We start from the raw sequence: 18411 nt of genomic DNA, 5'->3' as shown, positions 1-18411 counted from the left end.
ATAAGATTTTTTTTTATTATTGCAGTAAGTAGGAAACCTAGTTATGGGCCAGTACCTCACTGTGTTAGTCAATGTACAAACACAGAGCACAAAGATGGCCCTTGCCCCAATGAGTAGGTATTCAGGTGTACAAGTAAATGAAATGTGTTCATCAATGTTAACTTGGGGTTTTACTGGAGTACATGTTTCAGCCTTAGTACTTAGGTTCTTTGAATAGAACCTTTCCCCTCACTTCAGCTTGATGTGTGTTTAGTTTCAAAACTGAGAGAAATGACTACTTGACTTAATAATTTACATGTCTGCATCCAAACAACTTCCAATTGTGAACTTCAAGGGTTAATGGAAGTTGGCAAAAGTGAATATGCCCACTGAAAGCTGCTGAGGGCAGTTAAAAGTTATTCAAGAATTTTTGTTTGGAAGGGATGAGGGATGATTTCTTTGCTCTCACTGTCTGACCTTCCCAATTGTAACTGCTCAATACCTCCTACTGTCTGCAGAAATTGCAGAAATACCACCTAATGAGCTGAAAATGGCCTATGACAGATCTAATGGTAAAACTCTGCAAGAAGAAAGATTGCTACAGTAGAACCTGAAAAAAAATCCCCATTTCTCTTATTTCCTGGAGCTTTTAAAATGTGTTGTTTGTACTGAACGTTCATGTACACCCACCCACATGGATTTAAGTAGGTAGGAACTTGATCCAAAGTACAGTGAAGTTAGTTTATCCATTGATTCTGATGTGCGTTGGCAGAGACCCTTATTTATTGAATAATAATCAGAGTTGTGAAAATAGCAATACCTTGTGAATCTGATTTTCTTGTCACTTACACTGATGTAACTGCATTCAATCCCATTCCCTCCCCTCTCATCAGAATACAGTGGAGGAACTCTCTTGACATCAAAGAGATTACTTCTGATTTACATTAAAATAATCAAGAGGTAAATCAGGAACTGCATTAATCCAGTTGTACCTCAGTGTAACATTGTTGAAATGTCTCAGAGGGGTAGCCATGTTAGACTGTACCTGAAAATAAATAAAAAACAATTAATAGACCTGCAGCACCTTAGAGACTAACAAAAAATGTAGATGTTATCAGTAACTTTTTTGGGAAAACCCACTTCTTCAGATGAATGGAACAAGGGCTGAAGAAGTGGGTTATGCCCATGAAAGCTCATAATGCTCTCTACATTTAATGTTGAAATGAATACAGTTGTTCGAGGATAACACCATAATAAGACCATTATAATGCTGTAAACCTTGTTTCATGAGGCATAAGGGATCAGTCGGCAAAGGCTCCCTGAGCCGACAGATCCGCATCTAGACTGCTGCGCTGTGTCGGATGTTTATTTTTATGAAGCGGGGATTATTTAAATCTCCGCTGCTTTGACTATGCCAAATGAACTAATTTACATGGCTCCGTCGATGGAGCCATGTAGTCTAGACATACCCAAAGAGGAGAGTTTTGAGGCCCCCAAACAAAATTAAGTAGAATCATTCTCTTATTAGAAAAAACACAGAGAAGAACTAATATTAAAACATAGATTTCTTTGCTAGCTTAGAAGTGGAACAAAAAAAGTTAGCCACAGTCTTGACTTTTGAAGTGAACAGCACTTAACACAAAAATACCTTGTGAATGGAGAGGCAAGGCTAGGACATTTATGGGTTCCAGGTATTGCCCGATGTACACTTGAATTCCTACAAGAGAAACAAAACCTTTAAAAAGAGATACAAATTGAGCAGTGGTATTAGCAAACTTTGTTTTAATTTAACCAAGTTTCTGTCCCTTTAGATTCCCTTTGGGCTACATCTACTCACTGTACTGATGGTTAGGGAATGTGAGTCAGTGTAACTTACACACTGAGGGGACAGTAGAAGGTATAAATTAAAGTAGGGTAGGAGCTATTTTTGACCTCTGAGCATGTAACAAAAGTCACTCAGGTTATGTCAACACTACAGAGTTTTGTCAGAAAAATGACCTTTTTTCTGACAAAACTTGAAGAACATCCACGCTGCAATTGCATTCTCCTGCAAGAACACTGAAAAAACAGGGGTTTTTCTGGCATTGGTAATTCTCATTCTATGATGAAGTCTTTTTGTAAAAGAGCTCTTTCGCAAAAAGGCATGTGTGAACGGGGAAGAGGGAGTTCTTTCAGAAGAAGAGGAAAGAGGAAAAAGCACAGGTGCCCCGGTGGCCATTCCATCCGTAGCAATCACAGCTTACATGCAAGAGAGTGTCCTTTCAGCCTGGTTGCTCTCTTTTGAAAAAGCAGATCACTTTTTCAATGCACTTTTGCAGTGTGGACACTCTCTTTTGGACGAAGTTTTTTCAGAAGATCTCTTCTGAAAAAAACTTCTGAAAGAAGCTGGTAGTCTAGAGATAGACTTAAGAGATTGTGGCTATGTCTACAAAGCATTGTTTTTCAGACATTATTCCAAAATAACAAAGCGTGTCTATACTGCAAGCCATCATTTCTAAGCAATGGCAAGCTGGAGGACTTTGTAACCTTTCTGACTCCTGGAACTCTTATTTTATGAACAGTAAGGGAAGTTGGAAGAAGAGTGCTCCTTCTCAGACTTCCTGAGGTATAGACAGCGCCAAATGCCAAATTAAGCTATTTTGACTTCAGCTATGCAATTGACGTAGCTCAAATTGCGTAGCTTAATTTGACTCTTGGCCTGCTGTGTAGATGTACCTTGTGAGTATGGGTACGTGTAATGTTAAAAAAGTTCAACATAGCAAAACTCTAACTTACTGCTATGAGCAGATCTCCCTGAAGCAAAATCTCTCTGAATTTGGCCTATGAATCTAAGAAAGTCTACTAAAGTTTAGAGGGAGTTTATGTGGCATAATGTTCACACGACAGGGAACAGCAGTGTTCCCTCTAATTTTTTCCACTCCGGAGCAGGATGAATTTTCTTATGTGTACCAATGTCAAGGTGATGTGCAACACATCACCTCCATATTGGTGCACTTAACAAAATTCATGTGGTGGGAGTAGGGCCAAGGGCCAAGTGTGGGAGGGGGCTCAGGGCTGGTAGTTGGGGTGCAGAAGAAGGTATAGGTTCTGGGCTTGGGGCATGTACTTTTGGGTGGAGCTGGTGATGAGGAATTTGGGGTTAAGGAGGTTGCTGAGGGTTGAGGAGAAGGTTGGGGCTTGGGCATATCCGAGTGGCTCCCTGTTTGGGGCAGATGAGGAGGTGTCCCTTTTCCCTAACCATGGTAACTTGGTGGTGCTGGGGTTGGTGGGGAGGGCGTCCTTCCACTGGTCTTGACAACTCAGAGCTGGGACCAGCGACAAGAGGTGCCTCCTACTGTCCCTAGCAGTTTTAAGGCTTGGGGAGAGATCACTCCCGACTGCAGCCCTTCACCCCTGCATGGAGCTTAATGGGAAGATACACAACTTAGAGGGAACTTAGATTGTTGGCCTCTGAAGTTTCCTAAGATCACTTTGGACCTATCCACACTGACAGAGCTGCAATATTGTAACACCTAGTGAAGATGTTACCTATGGCAATGGGAGAGCTTCTCTAATCAGTATAGACACCGCACCTCCATGAGAGATGGTACAGGTAACTATGTCAACAGGAGAAACTCTCACATCAATATTGCACTGTGTACACTGAGAGTTCAGACAGGACAAATGCATTGCTCAGGAGTGTAGCTTTTCCATACCTCTGAGCGACATAATTATCCCAACATAAGGCCATATCTACACTCCAGGGATATTTGACATTGCTGTAATCTATTTTCCAGAGTTTGATTTAGCAGGTCTACTTAAGACCCGCTAAATTGATCTCAGAGAGTCCCCCCATGACATCCAGTATGCCTGCTCCTGTGAGGAGTAAGGGAAACTGATGAGAGCATTTGCTCCTATTGGCCTCTCACTGTGAGGAGGGAAGGGAAATTCAAATCAAAGTATGTCGAATCCAGCTATGTAATTAACTTAGCTGGAGTTGAGTATCTTGATTTGACCTTACTCCTTTGTGTAGACCTGGCCTGAGTCTATAGTGTAGATCAGGTCTTAGATTAGTCTATAAATTTAGCTGAATGTTTTCTATTACATTTTTGCTATTGCAAGTCCTAAAAAAAAGAATGGGAGGAGAAGCATTTTGCAAAATATTTGACTTTTTTCCCCTCTGCTTTTTGGCAAAATCTGAAATGTTCACTTTTGAAACTATCGGTCCAATTCTTAAACACATAAAAGTGTCAGTTTTTCTGCACATAACTGTTATGTGTTATGTTGTCATGAACAACCTTTGGTGCTGTAAAGCCTGTAATCACATGGGCTAAGCCTTAACAGTGATATATTTACTAATTCAGAAGCTAGAGAGATATCTAGCATACTTCTGGTAAATGATAACCCTAAGTTTCATTAAGGAAAACAGAACATAGTTTGTAACTGTCTAATTGTAATTGTTATTTCTTGCTGTGGTATTTAGGAGTGCTTCTCCACTAATGAACTCCCTCTGTCCTACAAGATCAAGTTCTTCAAAGCAGACCAGAGCTGATCTCCCAGAGGAAGCCTGGTTAACAAAATATGGCCTCCCCATAGATGTGAAGTCATTAAGTCAATGCAAGGCAGGCACCCAAGACCCTAGGTCAGGGGAACCAACAGCCTCCATGGGCCCCTGGGAAAGTTGGGGGGAGGGTCAGCTCCACACTCCCAGAAGGGATGGGGTTTTGGGCAGAATGAACTGGGCTGGGGCAGCTAGACCACCACACTGCCTGGAGCACAGTGTGTCCCACCTCCCACAACACTCAGAGCCTCATGGAATGCACAATGCGACACTCTGGCAGTGATTTAAAACAGCAGCCGCTTGGTTTTCCGGGTCCCTTTGCATTGCTGGATCTTGGGGCAACTGCCCCATTTACCTTTTACCCCCCTCCTATTGGAGGGCTTGCCATAGCCCTAGTGTCCACTATGCAAATACTTAGTTTAAAAAATGTGGCACTCTGCTGATTCTCTCCTGGTCAGAAAATGGAAAACATTTTTGAGAAATTATTCGTGAATATTTTTTTGCATGGTTTTTTTTAGATCTAGTTAGACTCTGGGTCCTAGGACCACCAGTGTCAGGTGTGCCCCATTGTTGGTTTATTATAATTTCTAAGGCACCCTTCCCTGAGTACTTGATCATGTGCTAATACATTTGTGAGCCACTGAAATCTTATATAATAGCCTTCTTTTTCTCCCTTTGTCAGAATGGCAGTGGGCCAGAACTAGAGCTTGTTCATAGGAGTAAGGCCAGACAGAACAATTTAAGCATCTACTCTGACCCCCTGTGTAACATAGTCTACAGAATTTAATCTAGTTACCCAGCATTGAGTCAAATAGCTGTGTGATCCTTGGCCCTGCATTTCACAGAATTTTGAAATCCAGGCTCCTGTTTTTCCCATGGTCAAATCTTATGAAAAATGTATAGGGAAAGTTCAGGTTTAATAGACATTTTCATGGGTTTTCCAGAAATGGCATTTGTGGCTGGCATAGAAAATGCTGTGTGAGTTGTCTCATGGCTCAAACTCAAACGAAAATAAAAATAAAAAGTTCCAAAATGTTTGTGGGTCTGCAAAGGGAGGGGGAAAATTTTACGAGTAAACCATGGATGATTCATAAAAATAATTGTACTGCATTGCACTGAAAAATTGTGCTGCTGGTTTGCCCTGAAACCAAAGCTAATGTTACTTGTTTGGGTCACACACTTTGCACAGCTCTACTTCAAACAGGGTCTGTATCTATTTTCAGATTGATTTAGAGGACAACCCTGATTAGAAAGATTTATAACATGTACATTTGCAATTGCTTTTTGTTTTCTCTCTTAATTTGGAGTTCTATAAATCACAGGAAAATAAGTATCTCATATCCAAAATGGCCATCCCTTTCTTCCTTGTGATTTGATTGCAGTCAGATGAAAAGCACTGCTTTGAAATACAGGCAATGGCCAGAGGCCCACTGATTGCCTGTAAACAAAAAGGGGCGCTGGTAACATTTAGAATGTTTTATCAGTGATCAAAGCACAGGAGGTGCTGTCTAGACAGCCTAGGTGTGGACTAGCAAATGGCTTTCATTAAGAGTTCTCTACTCTGGTGCCATTGTTCCAGCTCTGCTCTTCTTCAGGCCAGTCTGTGATTGATTTTCAGAAAGGTGCCCAAGTGCCTGTGGCAATGGGATAAGACTTACCGGACTTTAGCTTGTTCTGACAAGGCAGAGTAGCTGCCTATCACATTAGCACAAAATGACACATTCATTTACTTCCACAGTGCTTTGAAACAAATACTTTCAGCTCTAACAATTGCTCTTCCCAGCTTGAGCTCTTGAGTTAAATTCTTGTAGGCCAGAGAATAAAACCTTGTGAGATGATTTAGAGTATCCCATAACAGAAAAGGGCATATTTTGAACTCTTTGGCAGGCCTTGAGATTTATTTTCATGTGTAATGGTGACATAATAAGGTTGGCCCTCCTGGATATGGTTTAGTAAGTTGCTGCGGTTATTTTCAAGATTGAAAAGAACAATTTGACTCTTCCCCCATATGAATTACTGGCAGCATTCAGTATGTGCTGTGTGATATCTTTATGTAAGGATGTTTGGCACTCATGAATCCACACAATAAATCAAATGAATCACAGGGATTAAAATGCTTATCATTATAATTCATAAATGCATGTGACTATGCAGAATCACGTTAACGTGGAAATGATGGTTTGATCCTGAGCTGGTGTAAATTATCAGTCCACACTGGCTGAAAGTCTGGCACCGATTCCTTAGGGTTTTTTTACATTTAATATCACAAGGTGGCTTTTCAAAAGCTTTTCAGGACCTGACTAGCATTCACTTTTAATGGATGTTGCACTGCTGGTATTTAGGGTCTAGTTCCTGTTGATTTAAAAATCTTTCTTTTCTATCATCTGTTTTAACTGGCTAAGTTAATACTGGGCCTTCTTATCAAGAACCCATAAGGAAAGAGGTGTTTGTGTGAGGAGGCAAACACCAGAGGAAAGCCAGGAAGGTCCAGTCTTTCTTTCTATGTAACAATTATTACTATAACTTCTTCTTGCTGTTGTCCCGTCTGCCCCTGAGGTATGTCTACACTAGGGAGAAGATCGACCCTCTGAAGTTAGATCTTCTAGCATTCAGTTTCATGGGTCTAGTGCAGACCCCCATATTGAACTCCGAGGACAGCCCCTGCCAGCATCCTGTAGAAGCAAGGGAAGCAGACAGAAGCTTGTGCTCCTGTTGGCCTCCCACAGTGTAGGCACTGTGATGGCTCGGTTTAAGGTAAGCCAAGTCCAGCTACACAATTTGCGTAGTTGAATGGCGTAGCTTAGTCCAACCTGCCTCCTCTAGTGTAGACCATGCCTCTCTCTCTCTCACTGTCTTTCTTGTGTCTGGTGCCACATCAATCACTGTTTTGTCTAGACAAAGTTTATGACATCTTGTTTTGTTGGACAATTCTCCAGAAAAATCTGTAGTGACACAAGTCTACATTCCTCTATAACTGACGATGTGAAATGTCTATCTGCAGAGACCATGAGAGCGAGACAAACAACACGATTTGGCAACACATTTTCCTTGTAGATGGATACAAGTTTCTCTTAAGATTTTCAGCCAGTTCCTCAGCACATGTTTCTATTGAAGTACATGGAACGATGCTGGGGGGGTTTCCAGGTGCAAACCTAATAGTGAGTTTTGGTTTCTCACAGAATGATTTCTTTCTCTTTTGTTATTTTTCTGGCTTTAGCCAGATTCAAATACATAATAAATCTCTAGGAAAAGCAAATCCTTTGTTCCTCAAAGGTTAAATTATTTCCTCCATGGAAAAACTTAGAGTAGTAGGGGAAAGGGTTTCTGTTAATCTCTGAAATGTTTTCAGGACTACATTGACACCTCCTAGTCCTGTCAGTAACATAGGGATGGCAGCCTCTCAGAAGGGACAGAAGGTGAGGCATGTAACAGCAGGCCAATGAGCCACTGGAACATGGGTCCCATGCATATGGAGCCTCAAAATAAGCTATGCATCCTTACTCCATTTGTCTCCTCATCTTCAGTGCTACTATGGCTGTGCTATGCTCCTCGAGCAATGCCTACAGAGTTGCTGGAGATCAAAACCATAGAAGATTAGGATTGGAAAAAATGCAGGAGGTCATCTAGTCCAACCTCCTGCTCACAACAGGACCAATCCAATTAAATTATCTCAGCCAGGGCTTTGTCAAGACACACTTTAAAAACTGTAAGAATGGAGATTCCACCAGTTCCCTAGGCAACCCATTCCAGTGCTTCACTCCCCTCCTACTGAAATAATTATCCCAATATCCAACCTAGACCTCTCCCACTGTCTCTTGAGATCATTCCTTCTTCTTCTGCCATCTGTCAAGACGGTAAACAGCCTCGCTCCATCCTCTTTGGAACCCCCCATCAAGTAGTTGAAGGCTGCTACCAAATCCTCCCTCTCTCATCTCTTTTGAAGACTAAATAAGCACAGTTCCCTCCACCTCAGCTCATAAGTCATGTGCCCCAGCCCCCTATTCATTTTTGTTGCCCTCATCTGGACTCTGTCTCCAGTTTGTCTTATCTTTCTGTAGAGGGGCCCCAAAAGCGGATACAATATTCCAGATATGGACTCACTAGTGTCAAATAGAGGGGAATAATCACTTTCCTCCATCTGCTGGCAATGCTTCTGCTAATGCAGCCCAATATGCTCTTAGGCAGGGTGGGGCTGGGACAGAACTGATGGGCGATTGAAGGACTGGATTAATTGCTGGTCAGGAGAGGGGCAGATGTGGGGATGAGACCCTTGCAGCAGGGAACAAAATGAGCCTATTCAGTACATGTGGGAGAGTGGGTAACACTAACTGTCACATGCACACACCTGGGGGGTGGGGAGGTGGGTTTAGAAATCACAGTATCATTTAAAAAAAATCATGATATTTGGGCCAATCTCATGATTTTGAGGGAATACTATAATACCCATTTCCTGGGTGACTTATGATGGGTGAACTGAGACATTCAACTGAGTAATAGTGATACTCCTGAGCAGATGCATCAGTCAGCAAAGAAATGAGGGTGATTTCATCATTTAGGAAAGGTTGAGCAAAGAGGTGTGTCATTTTTGTCATTGCTTCACTCCCCTCATTGTCAAAATGCAGAGGAAAACTCAAGACATTATCTCCCCCTGCCCTTTTAAAGTAGTCCCTACCAAAAGTATATTTTTCTAGGCTACTCCCTTTGTTTCTGAACCCTGGTCTACATTATACACATATGTGGATATAACTATGTTGCTTGAGGGGTGGTCATAGTTATAGGCCAGGTCTACACTATACGTGGCAGCTTGGCTTAAGGTACACATCTCTAGCTACGTAGAATATATAGCTGGAGTTGGTTTACCTTAAGCCGAGCTTGGCAGCGTTTTGCAGCAGGAGGTCAGCAGGAGCAAACATTCCTGTTGGCTTCCCTTAGTCCTGGCAAGAGCAAGAGTACTGGACACCAGTGGGGGTGCCCTGTAAGTTCAATTTAGTGAGTCTTAACTAAACTTGATAAATCAAACTCTGGAAGATTGATCGTGGCAGCTTCGATCTTCCATGCAGTGAAGACATGCCCTTAGTGACCTAATCCTCTTCTTTGCTTGTTAATATTTTTGTATGAACCAAATCCTTCCTTGCTATTTTGAGACTTCCTTTTCTGTCAAAGATTATATAATCAATTGAAAATAACAGATCAATGAATTCTTTCTTTAAAATGCTAATAAATTCATTCCTATGCCTTAAAATTCAAAGTGAGATAAGTATCAGATGATTTTACTAAATATTACCAAATTTTAATCTTTATACAGAAAAACAAATGCCGAATAGAAAAGACAATAGTAAGTTATTAGTTTTGAAGCAAGGTTTCATGAATATATCGATATGGTTATTAACAATGAAATGTTGATTTAACAACAACTCTCATTTATCTGAATAAAAGTGTTATTTATTGTGTAAAATAAACAATAGAAACACACAGCTTTCTTTTTCACATCTTTTTTTTTTTTTTTAGGATAAAATAGGCACCAGCAGTTGGAGAAAAAGAACAGGCCATGTTCTAATTAAGATTGTCCATATCCTCAGCTTGTTCTATGTTATTCTGTGACTCAGAGTTGAACTGACTTACACTGAGGATCTGGCCCCATATGTTTAAATAAGGGGCTCATTTGGAATTCACCTGATAAATTCTTCAGAAACCTTTTGTTGCCAACAAAGAAGCATGTGGTGGAATTTTAATGGGTCCATTATGTTAACAAAATGCAATATGATTATAGTGATGATGGGGAATTTGGCTGTACTGCCTGGAGAACATCTGGTTTAAAATAAATATGCAAATTTCCACATCTATGTGTTAATCTGTCAAGTCTAAAGAATGCCAAATTTTTCATGAGAATAAACTCTAAAGTGTAATCATCAAACAGAAGTGTTGTGCAACAAGAGAGATCTAGGTCACAAAGAGATCCATTAATTCACATTTACCCTTTGTGTAATACTGAAAGGGGTAATATATGGGCCTAGTCTATAAAGGTATGTCTACACTAGCTCATTAATTTGAGCTAGGTAGGCAAATCAGGCAACTGGAGTTGCAAATGAAGCCCGGGATTTATATATCCCGGTCTTTATTTCCATGGTCCCATCCGGCTGCCATTTTTAAATCCCCCTTAGTTCTAATGAACTGTGCATGGCTACACACAGCAGTTTAAAGTTAATCTGAACTAAGTCTTTAGTTCGGATTAACTTTTACACCTCATTCCACGAGGAATAACAGTTAATCCGAACTAAGGATTTAGTTCGGATTAACTTTAAGCTGCCGCGTGTAGCCGCGGACAGTTCGTTCGAACTAAGGGGGATTTAACAAGGGCGGCCGGACGGGAACATGGAAATAAAGCCCGGGATATTTAAATCCTGGGCTTCATTTGCAACTCCGGTTGCCTGATTTGCCTACCTAGCTCGAATTAACGAGCTAGTGTAGACATACCCTGAGAGACTGAGTACCCACAACTCTAGTATTAGAGCTATTGAACTTGATTCTGATCTCAATGACTCTGCTTTAACCAAAGTGGGTATAAATCAGCATAGCATCAAACTCAGTGGAGCGACCCTGTATACGCCAGACTGGCCCTGATAGGGTTCATAAGGGCCTGAGAGGCCAATTATGTTAAGTGGCTGTACCTGGAAGGACAACTAAGCTTAACTGATCATGATGTACAGCTGGGTGGGAACAGGCTGGCTGGTATAAAGAGAGGAAGTTGGTAGCCATGGGGGGATATGCTACAATTATTCTCTGAGAATAGATAATGAGGTAGAAGTTCTGGGATCCTTCTCTAGTGACAGAAGACTGGAAGCAGCTAGTGCAGACATAAACTAGCACACAGAGTGGAGCAGGCTTTGGTGGCATTTGCTTTATTTAAGCATGGAATGAAGTTAGGTACAAGGAGGGTAGAACTGGTTTTTGTTTATAAGCTTATACTCTGATTTTGTTAAGTATCAGAGGGGTAGCCGTGTTAGTTTGGATCTGCAAAAGCGACAAGGAGTCCTGTGGCACCTTATAGACTAACAGATTTATTGGAGCATAAGCTTTCGTGGGCAAAGACCCACTTAGTCAGATGCACGTAGACTACATGCATCTGACGAAGTGGGTCTTTGCCCATGAAAGCTTATGCTCCAATACATCTGTTAGTGTATAAGGTGCCACAGGACTCCTTGTCTGATTTTGTTGGGGATTCCAGGGGTGAGTCCTGGCTCTGAGGGACAGTTGAGACTAGAGATGCTGTAAGAAGATCTCAGAAAAAAAGTGTGGGAAGGAGGTTAGCTGCTGATGATAGTTTTCCTGGGCTAGAAAATGTATGGCAGTGGGCGTTCAGGCTCTCCCACTTGCCACCACAGAATGTGGCATGAAGTCACCCCAGTACAAGGCAATAAGGGTATTAGAAAGGCTTAAGGCAAGGCGGTGAGGACCATGAGGGCTGGAGTCAAATATGTGAATGTGACACAGTCCAATATTAAATAGCTGTGAACAAGGTTTGGGGGTTGGTAAATAGACTTCAATCAGCTTAACAGCATGACAAACACATTACTAAACAGACTATTAATCTCTTAATAAAAGTACAGACTAGGAAAGTATTTGAAATGAAAGTGTTAGTGCCTACAGGCAGATTTGAACCTGGGACCTGTGTCGCTTATCTAGAGCATGAGCTATAAAGCCAGCTGGTTGTCAGGTTTGGATGTAGCAATCCCTTGCTCTTATCTCTCACCATAAGTGGTCTAAGTGCCACTACGTGGGACAGTGATCCACACTAGGTGTGGGTTACAAAAGCATGACTTAATACCTTGTTCTTTCCTGTAGCTGGAGAGAGTTTATGGGAGGCACTTGTTTAACAGACTCTGAGATTGTATTAAAGATGGTAATAAGTGACCTTTGGAGAAAATGAGATTAGTTAGTGGAAATGGGCTGGCATTGTTGTGGTTGTTAAAGTCCTGTCCTGTTTGTCTCATTTTGTCTTAAAGGAATCTCCCACAAAAAAGGGACAGAAAAGATCAGCAAAGATAGAAAATGCAGCTCTGTCTCTCATGCTGACTCTCACTCACCTTACTACTGGAAATACACAAGCCACCACAGGATCTTATCGGTCACTTCAAGAACTGGCAAACTTATGCCAGCATCAGTCTGTTAAGGTATTGATTTTAGCTGCCTGCTTCTTGTCACAGTCTTACAGTAGCATTGCAGAATATACATTCTATCAGGGATGGTCTAGATGGTACTGGGTCCTGCCATGAGGGCAGGGGACTGGACTCGATGACCTCTCAAGGTCCCTTCCAGTTCTGGTGTTCTGTGATTCTTGGCCAGCTATGTCACAATGATTAGACAGAAGTATCACATCCCAGATACTGGTTGAGACTCAGCTGGATATGCAAGATGTGGCTATGTAATCTCAGTCCATTTCTCTAACTTGGTCTAGTCAGGTAATAATGGAGCCCAGACTAAAACCATTTCCACAACCTGTTCAAGGGGACTGACTTTCACCAGGGCTGAATGAGCTATCACAATTGTTTTGTCAGTTCCCCAAAGATGGCAGGAAGGACTGTGTAGTGGGCATTCTCCCTTTGTATGTTGGGAAGCCCCAGGAGTTATTCAGAATAGCTCCTGACAGAAATTGCAATTCTCGACACAGCTATTCCTTAAAGCCACAATGCAGCCCTTTGTGGTTACAAGCACAATCTAGCAATGCACGTAAGGCTGGGGTTCATTTTAACCATGTGGGCAATCCCACTCTGTCAAATTTTCAGCAAGGGTCAGCCTGTGTGTGTACTTATTTTTATTTACTGGACGTCAATGGGACTGCTTATGTGCTCGGAATGATTTGCTGCACCAGCGCCTATGTCAGTAAAATGCTTCAGATCACTTCTGAGTGTATTGAAAGTGCAAGAATTTACTGTTTCAACATAGCGATGGAAAAAAGCAAACTACAGAGTAGGGGCGAAATCTTCAATGGTGTAAACTTGCAGAGCTACACTGACTTAAAAAACAAAGCCAACATATACCAGTGGGGATCTGGCCCTCCTTATTATCTGCATTCCTCCTCAATGTTGCATTGGACCAGACTGTCTGATGGCATAACTATTTTGACCTCGAAGGAGTTACTCAAGCAGAGAATCTGGTCCATTGTAACTAAAATATTAGTTTCAATAACTACTCAAAATTGACATTTTTTGGTATTGTACACAAATTGCTTGAAATCCGGACAAATGTTAAGTATTAAAGTACTTTCAGTTATTGGGAAATGAATGTTTTATGTTTCCTTCATTCCAATCATCTTAAATAAGAAAAATATTAGTTCTCAATTGCCAAATAATGGTATCTGGTATCTGTTAGATTATGATTAACAATAACCATTGACAGCTAGCTCCTCAGGGCAAGCCAGCTTTTCTCATATAATCCAGCAGATAACTCAGACAAGATTTAATAATAAAAAAATAGAGCCATACAAAGTTTACTTTAGCTACCAAGCAAGTCTTCTTAGTTTCACATTTGTTTGGGTAGAAGGAGAGAGAGCAACAAACTTGGGAAAATGCCACTGGACAACAAAGAGGTGCAAATGTAGCATTAGAAGGAATCCCTATTTTGATTGATGGAAGAGCATGCAGTTTCCTTTCTTAGATAACTCTTTACAAAAGCAGGAGTAGTGTGAACACAGTGGAAGGGAGCATAAAGCTGTCACTGGTAGAGTTGCATGGATACACATGCAAAATGTTTATCCTGTGCATTTCAAGTGGAATGCCCCTATGACATTCTGGTGGAATCCAAACGGCTGAGGGGCTATGTCACTCTTGCCCTGCAAAATATGGTGCCTTACAATGTTTTGCTGCTGTAGCTCCCTGATAGGCCACTCTCACAAGCAGCCTGCCAGCATGCACGTCACATCCTGAGTATCTGCATAGAGCTGCAGCCTTTCAGCCATGCATCAGTCTGAATCTGGCTTCCCATAGCCTTGGTTAACCACTTGCAGGGTGAGCTGAACAAACTTTCTGTCCCAGATTTTTCCCCCCAGATGTGTGTTTTGAAGTGTCCAGCCCTCTCCTGGGCATTCCAGGTATACTGAAGCCACTTTTCTTTCTTGATTTTCTGGCATGCACCTACGTTCCCTGGACACTGAGGCTCTGACCCATAATGAAGGTACAAGGAGACCATTTACACTTGTATCCATAATGTCTTAGGGTACGTCTACACTACAACGTTAATTCGAACTAACTTAGTTCAAATTAGTTAATTCGAACTAAGCTAATTCGAACTAATGGATCTAGACTAAAAACCTAGTTCGAATTAGCATTTTGCTAATTCGAACTAGCATGTCCACATTAAGTGGACCCTGAACCGGGCTTAAGGATGGCCGGAAGCAGTGCCAGCAGGGCATCAGAGGAGGACTTAGAGTGTGGAGATGCTGTCTCAGGCTAGCCGAGGGCTGCGCTTAAAGGGTCCTGACCCCCACCCCGGACATACAGTTCTCAGGGGTGCCCCGCTTGCAAAGCAGTCCTGGCTTGGAGTGCCGGGAGTGCCCACACTGGGCACATCACAGCACTCGGCCATCAGCCCGGCTGCACTTGCCGCAGGCTGCCATCTGGGGAGAGGGGGCAATCGGGGGGCTGCAGGAGAGGTTTCACCCCAAAATCCCGCAGAGCCAGCCCAGTACTCCCCATCGGGGGCTCGTGCCCCATTCCTCCCTCACCTCCTTCCCTAGCCCCTCTTCTAGATGTACAAAATAAAGGACAATTGTGTTCAAAAATGGAATCTGTCTTTATTGAACAAAACTGGGGGAGACTGGGAAAAGGAGGTGGGAGAGGGGAAGAGAGAGGCTGGGAGAGGGGAGGGAAACTAAAATGATCAGGGGTTGGGAACAGGTCCCATATGAAGAGAGGCTAAAGAGACTGGGACTTTTCAGCTTAGAAAAGAGGAGACGGAGGGGGGACAGGATAGAGGTCTCTAAAAGCAGAAGTTGGGTGGAGAGGGTGCATACAGAAAAGTTCTTCATTAGTTCCCATAAAGAAGGACTAGAGGACACCAAAGGAAAGGAATGGGTAGCAGGCTTCAAACTAGTAACAGAAAGTTCTTCTTTACAAAGCAAAGAGTCAACCTGTGGAACTCCTTGCTGCAGGAGGCTGTGAAGGCTACAACTAGAACAGACTTTAAAGGGAAGTGAGATCAAGTCATGGAGGTTGGGTCCATGGAGTGGTATTAGCCAGGGGGTAGGAGTGGTGTCCCTGACCAAGGGTTGTGGAAGGCTGGAGAGGGATGGCACGAGACAAATGGCTTGGTCACTGTCTTCGGTCCATCCCCTCCAGGGTCCCTAGGGTTGGCCGCTGTCGGCAGAAAGGCTACTGGGCAAGATGGACCTTTGGTCTGATCCAGGACGGCCATTGTAAGTTCAGGGCTCAGGGTCGGGGGTCTCAGTGGACCCCCTTGATTTTCATGCACACCTGCTCCTGGGTGGCCAGGCTGGCAGCTCTCCTGCCCTAGCCAGCCACTTTCCTGTGCCTAGTGTGGAGATCGTGGACGAGGTCCACAATGTCTGCACTAGCCCAGGCGGGTGCCCACCTCTTGCGGTCCCGGGCTAGCTCCCGGGAGCCGCCAGCCTGGTCCCGGGAAGAGGGGGAGGGCTGAGGGGCATCGGGTGGGTGGCTCGATCCGTGCCAGGTGCAGGGTCTACTGGCTGGGTGCTGGCAGGCTTCCACCTGGCACGGGCACCGTAGCCAGCCCGTGCCCCTTTAAGGGGTCCAGGGCTTGAAGGGGGGCAGTAGAGTTTCCCTGGTGTTGGCCAGACTGGCCACCAGGGAAACCTGGGGAGGGCTAGCCTCCCACTAGTTCGAATTAAGGGTCTACACAGTCCTTAATTTGAACTAGTAAATTCAAACTAGGTTTAATCTTAGTGGAATGAGGATTACCTAGTTCGAACTAAGCGCTCCGTTAGTTCGAATTAAATTCGAACTAACGGAGCGCTAGTGTAGCACCTATGAAAGTTAGTTCGAACTAACGTCCGTTAGTTCGAACTAACTTTGTAGTGTAGACATACCCTTATAGTGCTAACTATTCTCCTTCAAGACACACAAGTCCATTACATTTAAATAAAGCCATTCCAAAGCCTTGCTGAACACTTGAATCAAAGACAAAACTCCTTCAGAATCTGAGATGAGTCAACTGTATGGTTGAACCTCCCTGTCTCGCACCCTCGGGACCCGAACGGTCCAAACAAGGGAATTTGCCCGACCAGGAGAAGTCAGGAGTCTGGGCTTTCCTGGGCTCCCCTCGGTTGCTGCCCCAGGAGAACCCAGAGTCCTGACCTCCTCAAGTCTACCTGACTGCTTCTGCTGCCCCCAGCCTGCTTGTGGGGCTCTATTCCTGGGGTTCTCCCAGCCCCACACGGGGCAGCAGCTGTTCCTGGGGTTCTCTGCCCTCAGCCACCTGACCCTGCACAAGGCAGCAGCCACTCTTGAGGTGGCATCCTCTTTGGGGGCTCTCTACTCTGGGACATTGGTCCGGCGGGCTCCTGCTGACCAGACCGGCTTCTTTCCCTGCCACTCTCAACCTTTGCAACCAGGGCTCTCTAGTTTAGCAACATCTGTAGATTTGCCAAACCAATGGATGTTGCTGCACCGGAGTCCTGGACCAGAAACATTCAACTTCTACTGTATATTTGGGAGAGTTAGTCTCCCAAACTCTGTGCATCTGTGCGTGAGTCTGTATGTCTGTCCATCTGTCAGTCTGTTCAAGAACTCCTTCTAAACAGTAAGAGCTAGGACCACCAAATTTGATATGCAACTTCCTCTTATAACTTAAATTGGTTGTGCCAGGAAAACCAGATGTGCCTGGAATGGGATTGTTTCTCATAAAACCATATAGAAAAGAGACAGAATAACCAGGAAAGTGAAAGGGGATGTCTGGGGGCATGCTCCTCCCACCCCATCCAGGACTGCCCCAGCTTGGAGCCTTCCTTCCCCCCCAGCACCTTTTAAGGAGGGCATGGGGGCCAAAGTGACCCCCTCCCATGCATAAGGGAACACTGTTGGCTGCTTCCCTTCATTGGGGGGCCTGGGTAAAAACACAGTTTGCCGCATTCCTCGCTCTGATTGGGGAACACAGGGGGCACACAAACCTGGACCTGCCCCAGCTGGGGGACATGCACTCCTTCCCTACCTGTGCATGCTGGAACTGCTATTGCTGCTGAGAGGTACTTCTTACCGGGCCCCAAGCTGCGATGATGAGAGAGGGTTGGGGTAGTCCTCTCTCCCTGGGGCTGCCTGCATCCTGAATCCCTTATCCCCAGCCTTACCCCAGAGCAATAATTCAAATGAAGATAAACAAAAAATTGAGTTAAGGACACAAGCAGTGCTGGGTAAATCTTCTAATTTGGATATACAGCATTTATTTTATTTGAATCAATAAGTAAATAGTCTTTAAAAATAACCTCTGCATTTCTTTGTTTTGGCCATGAGTAGATGCATTTTTACTGTCATTTTTTAAAATAAAAGTAAAGATCAAGGTGAATAAATGGCCAGTCTTGGTCTTTTAAAAATTAATTTTATTTTGGACATTAAATGACTCCTAACTGATCCCTTCCGTTTCCTTCTTTTTACTGCCCTTTGCTCAGGAAGGACTGTACAGCATGCTCAGCAGCAGTCAGGACCTGTTGTTGCAGAATAGCATCACTAGAGCAACAGGATACCAATTTCATGAGCCAGTCCTAGCAGCACTTAGTGCAGGACCCAAGAGGAAGGAGAACATGGTTTTATGCCAATTTGTTCCTGATCCTGGATTTTTAAGGTGGATCTACACTGATTAAAATGACCTTAGCATTTGCCCCAATGTCATCAAAAAGTAAATTGATCCCTCCTACACAGTTATAT

At 43.4% G+C, this 18411-nt stretch overlaps 1 long non-coding RNA gene across 3 annotated transcripts in view; it reads right to left on the bottom strand.

Moving 5' to 3' along the window:
- Positions 1–18411, bottom strand: part of LOC106732363 (uncharacterized) — a 77042-nt gene that overhangs the window by 38642 nt on the left and 19989 nt on the right. For all 3 annotated transcript variants that reach the window (XR_012904400.1, XR_012904402.1, XR_012904401.1), the window contains exons 3-4: positions 1628–1696; positions 972–1024 (exon numbers count right to left, since the gene is read on the bottom strand). This is a non-coding gene — a long non-coding RNA (uncharacterized LOC106732363). The remainder of the gene's footprint in view (positions 1–971; positions 1025–1627; positions 1697–18411) is intronic.

This window comes from Pelodiscus sinensis, chromosome 5, assembly GCF_049634645.1.
Source record: "Pelodiscus sinensis isolate JC-2024 chromosome 5, ASM4963464v1, whole genome shotgun sequence".
NCBI classification, from domain to species: Eukaryota; Metazoa; Chordata; order Testudines; family Trionychidae; genus Pelodiscus; species Pelodiscus sinensis.
Note: the sequence above shows the minus strand (reverse complement) of the source record. Positions and strands in the feature narration are given on the sequence as shown.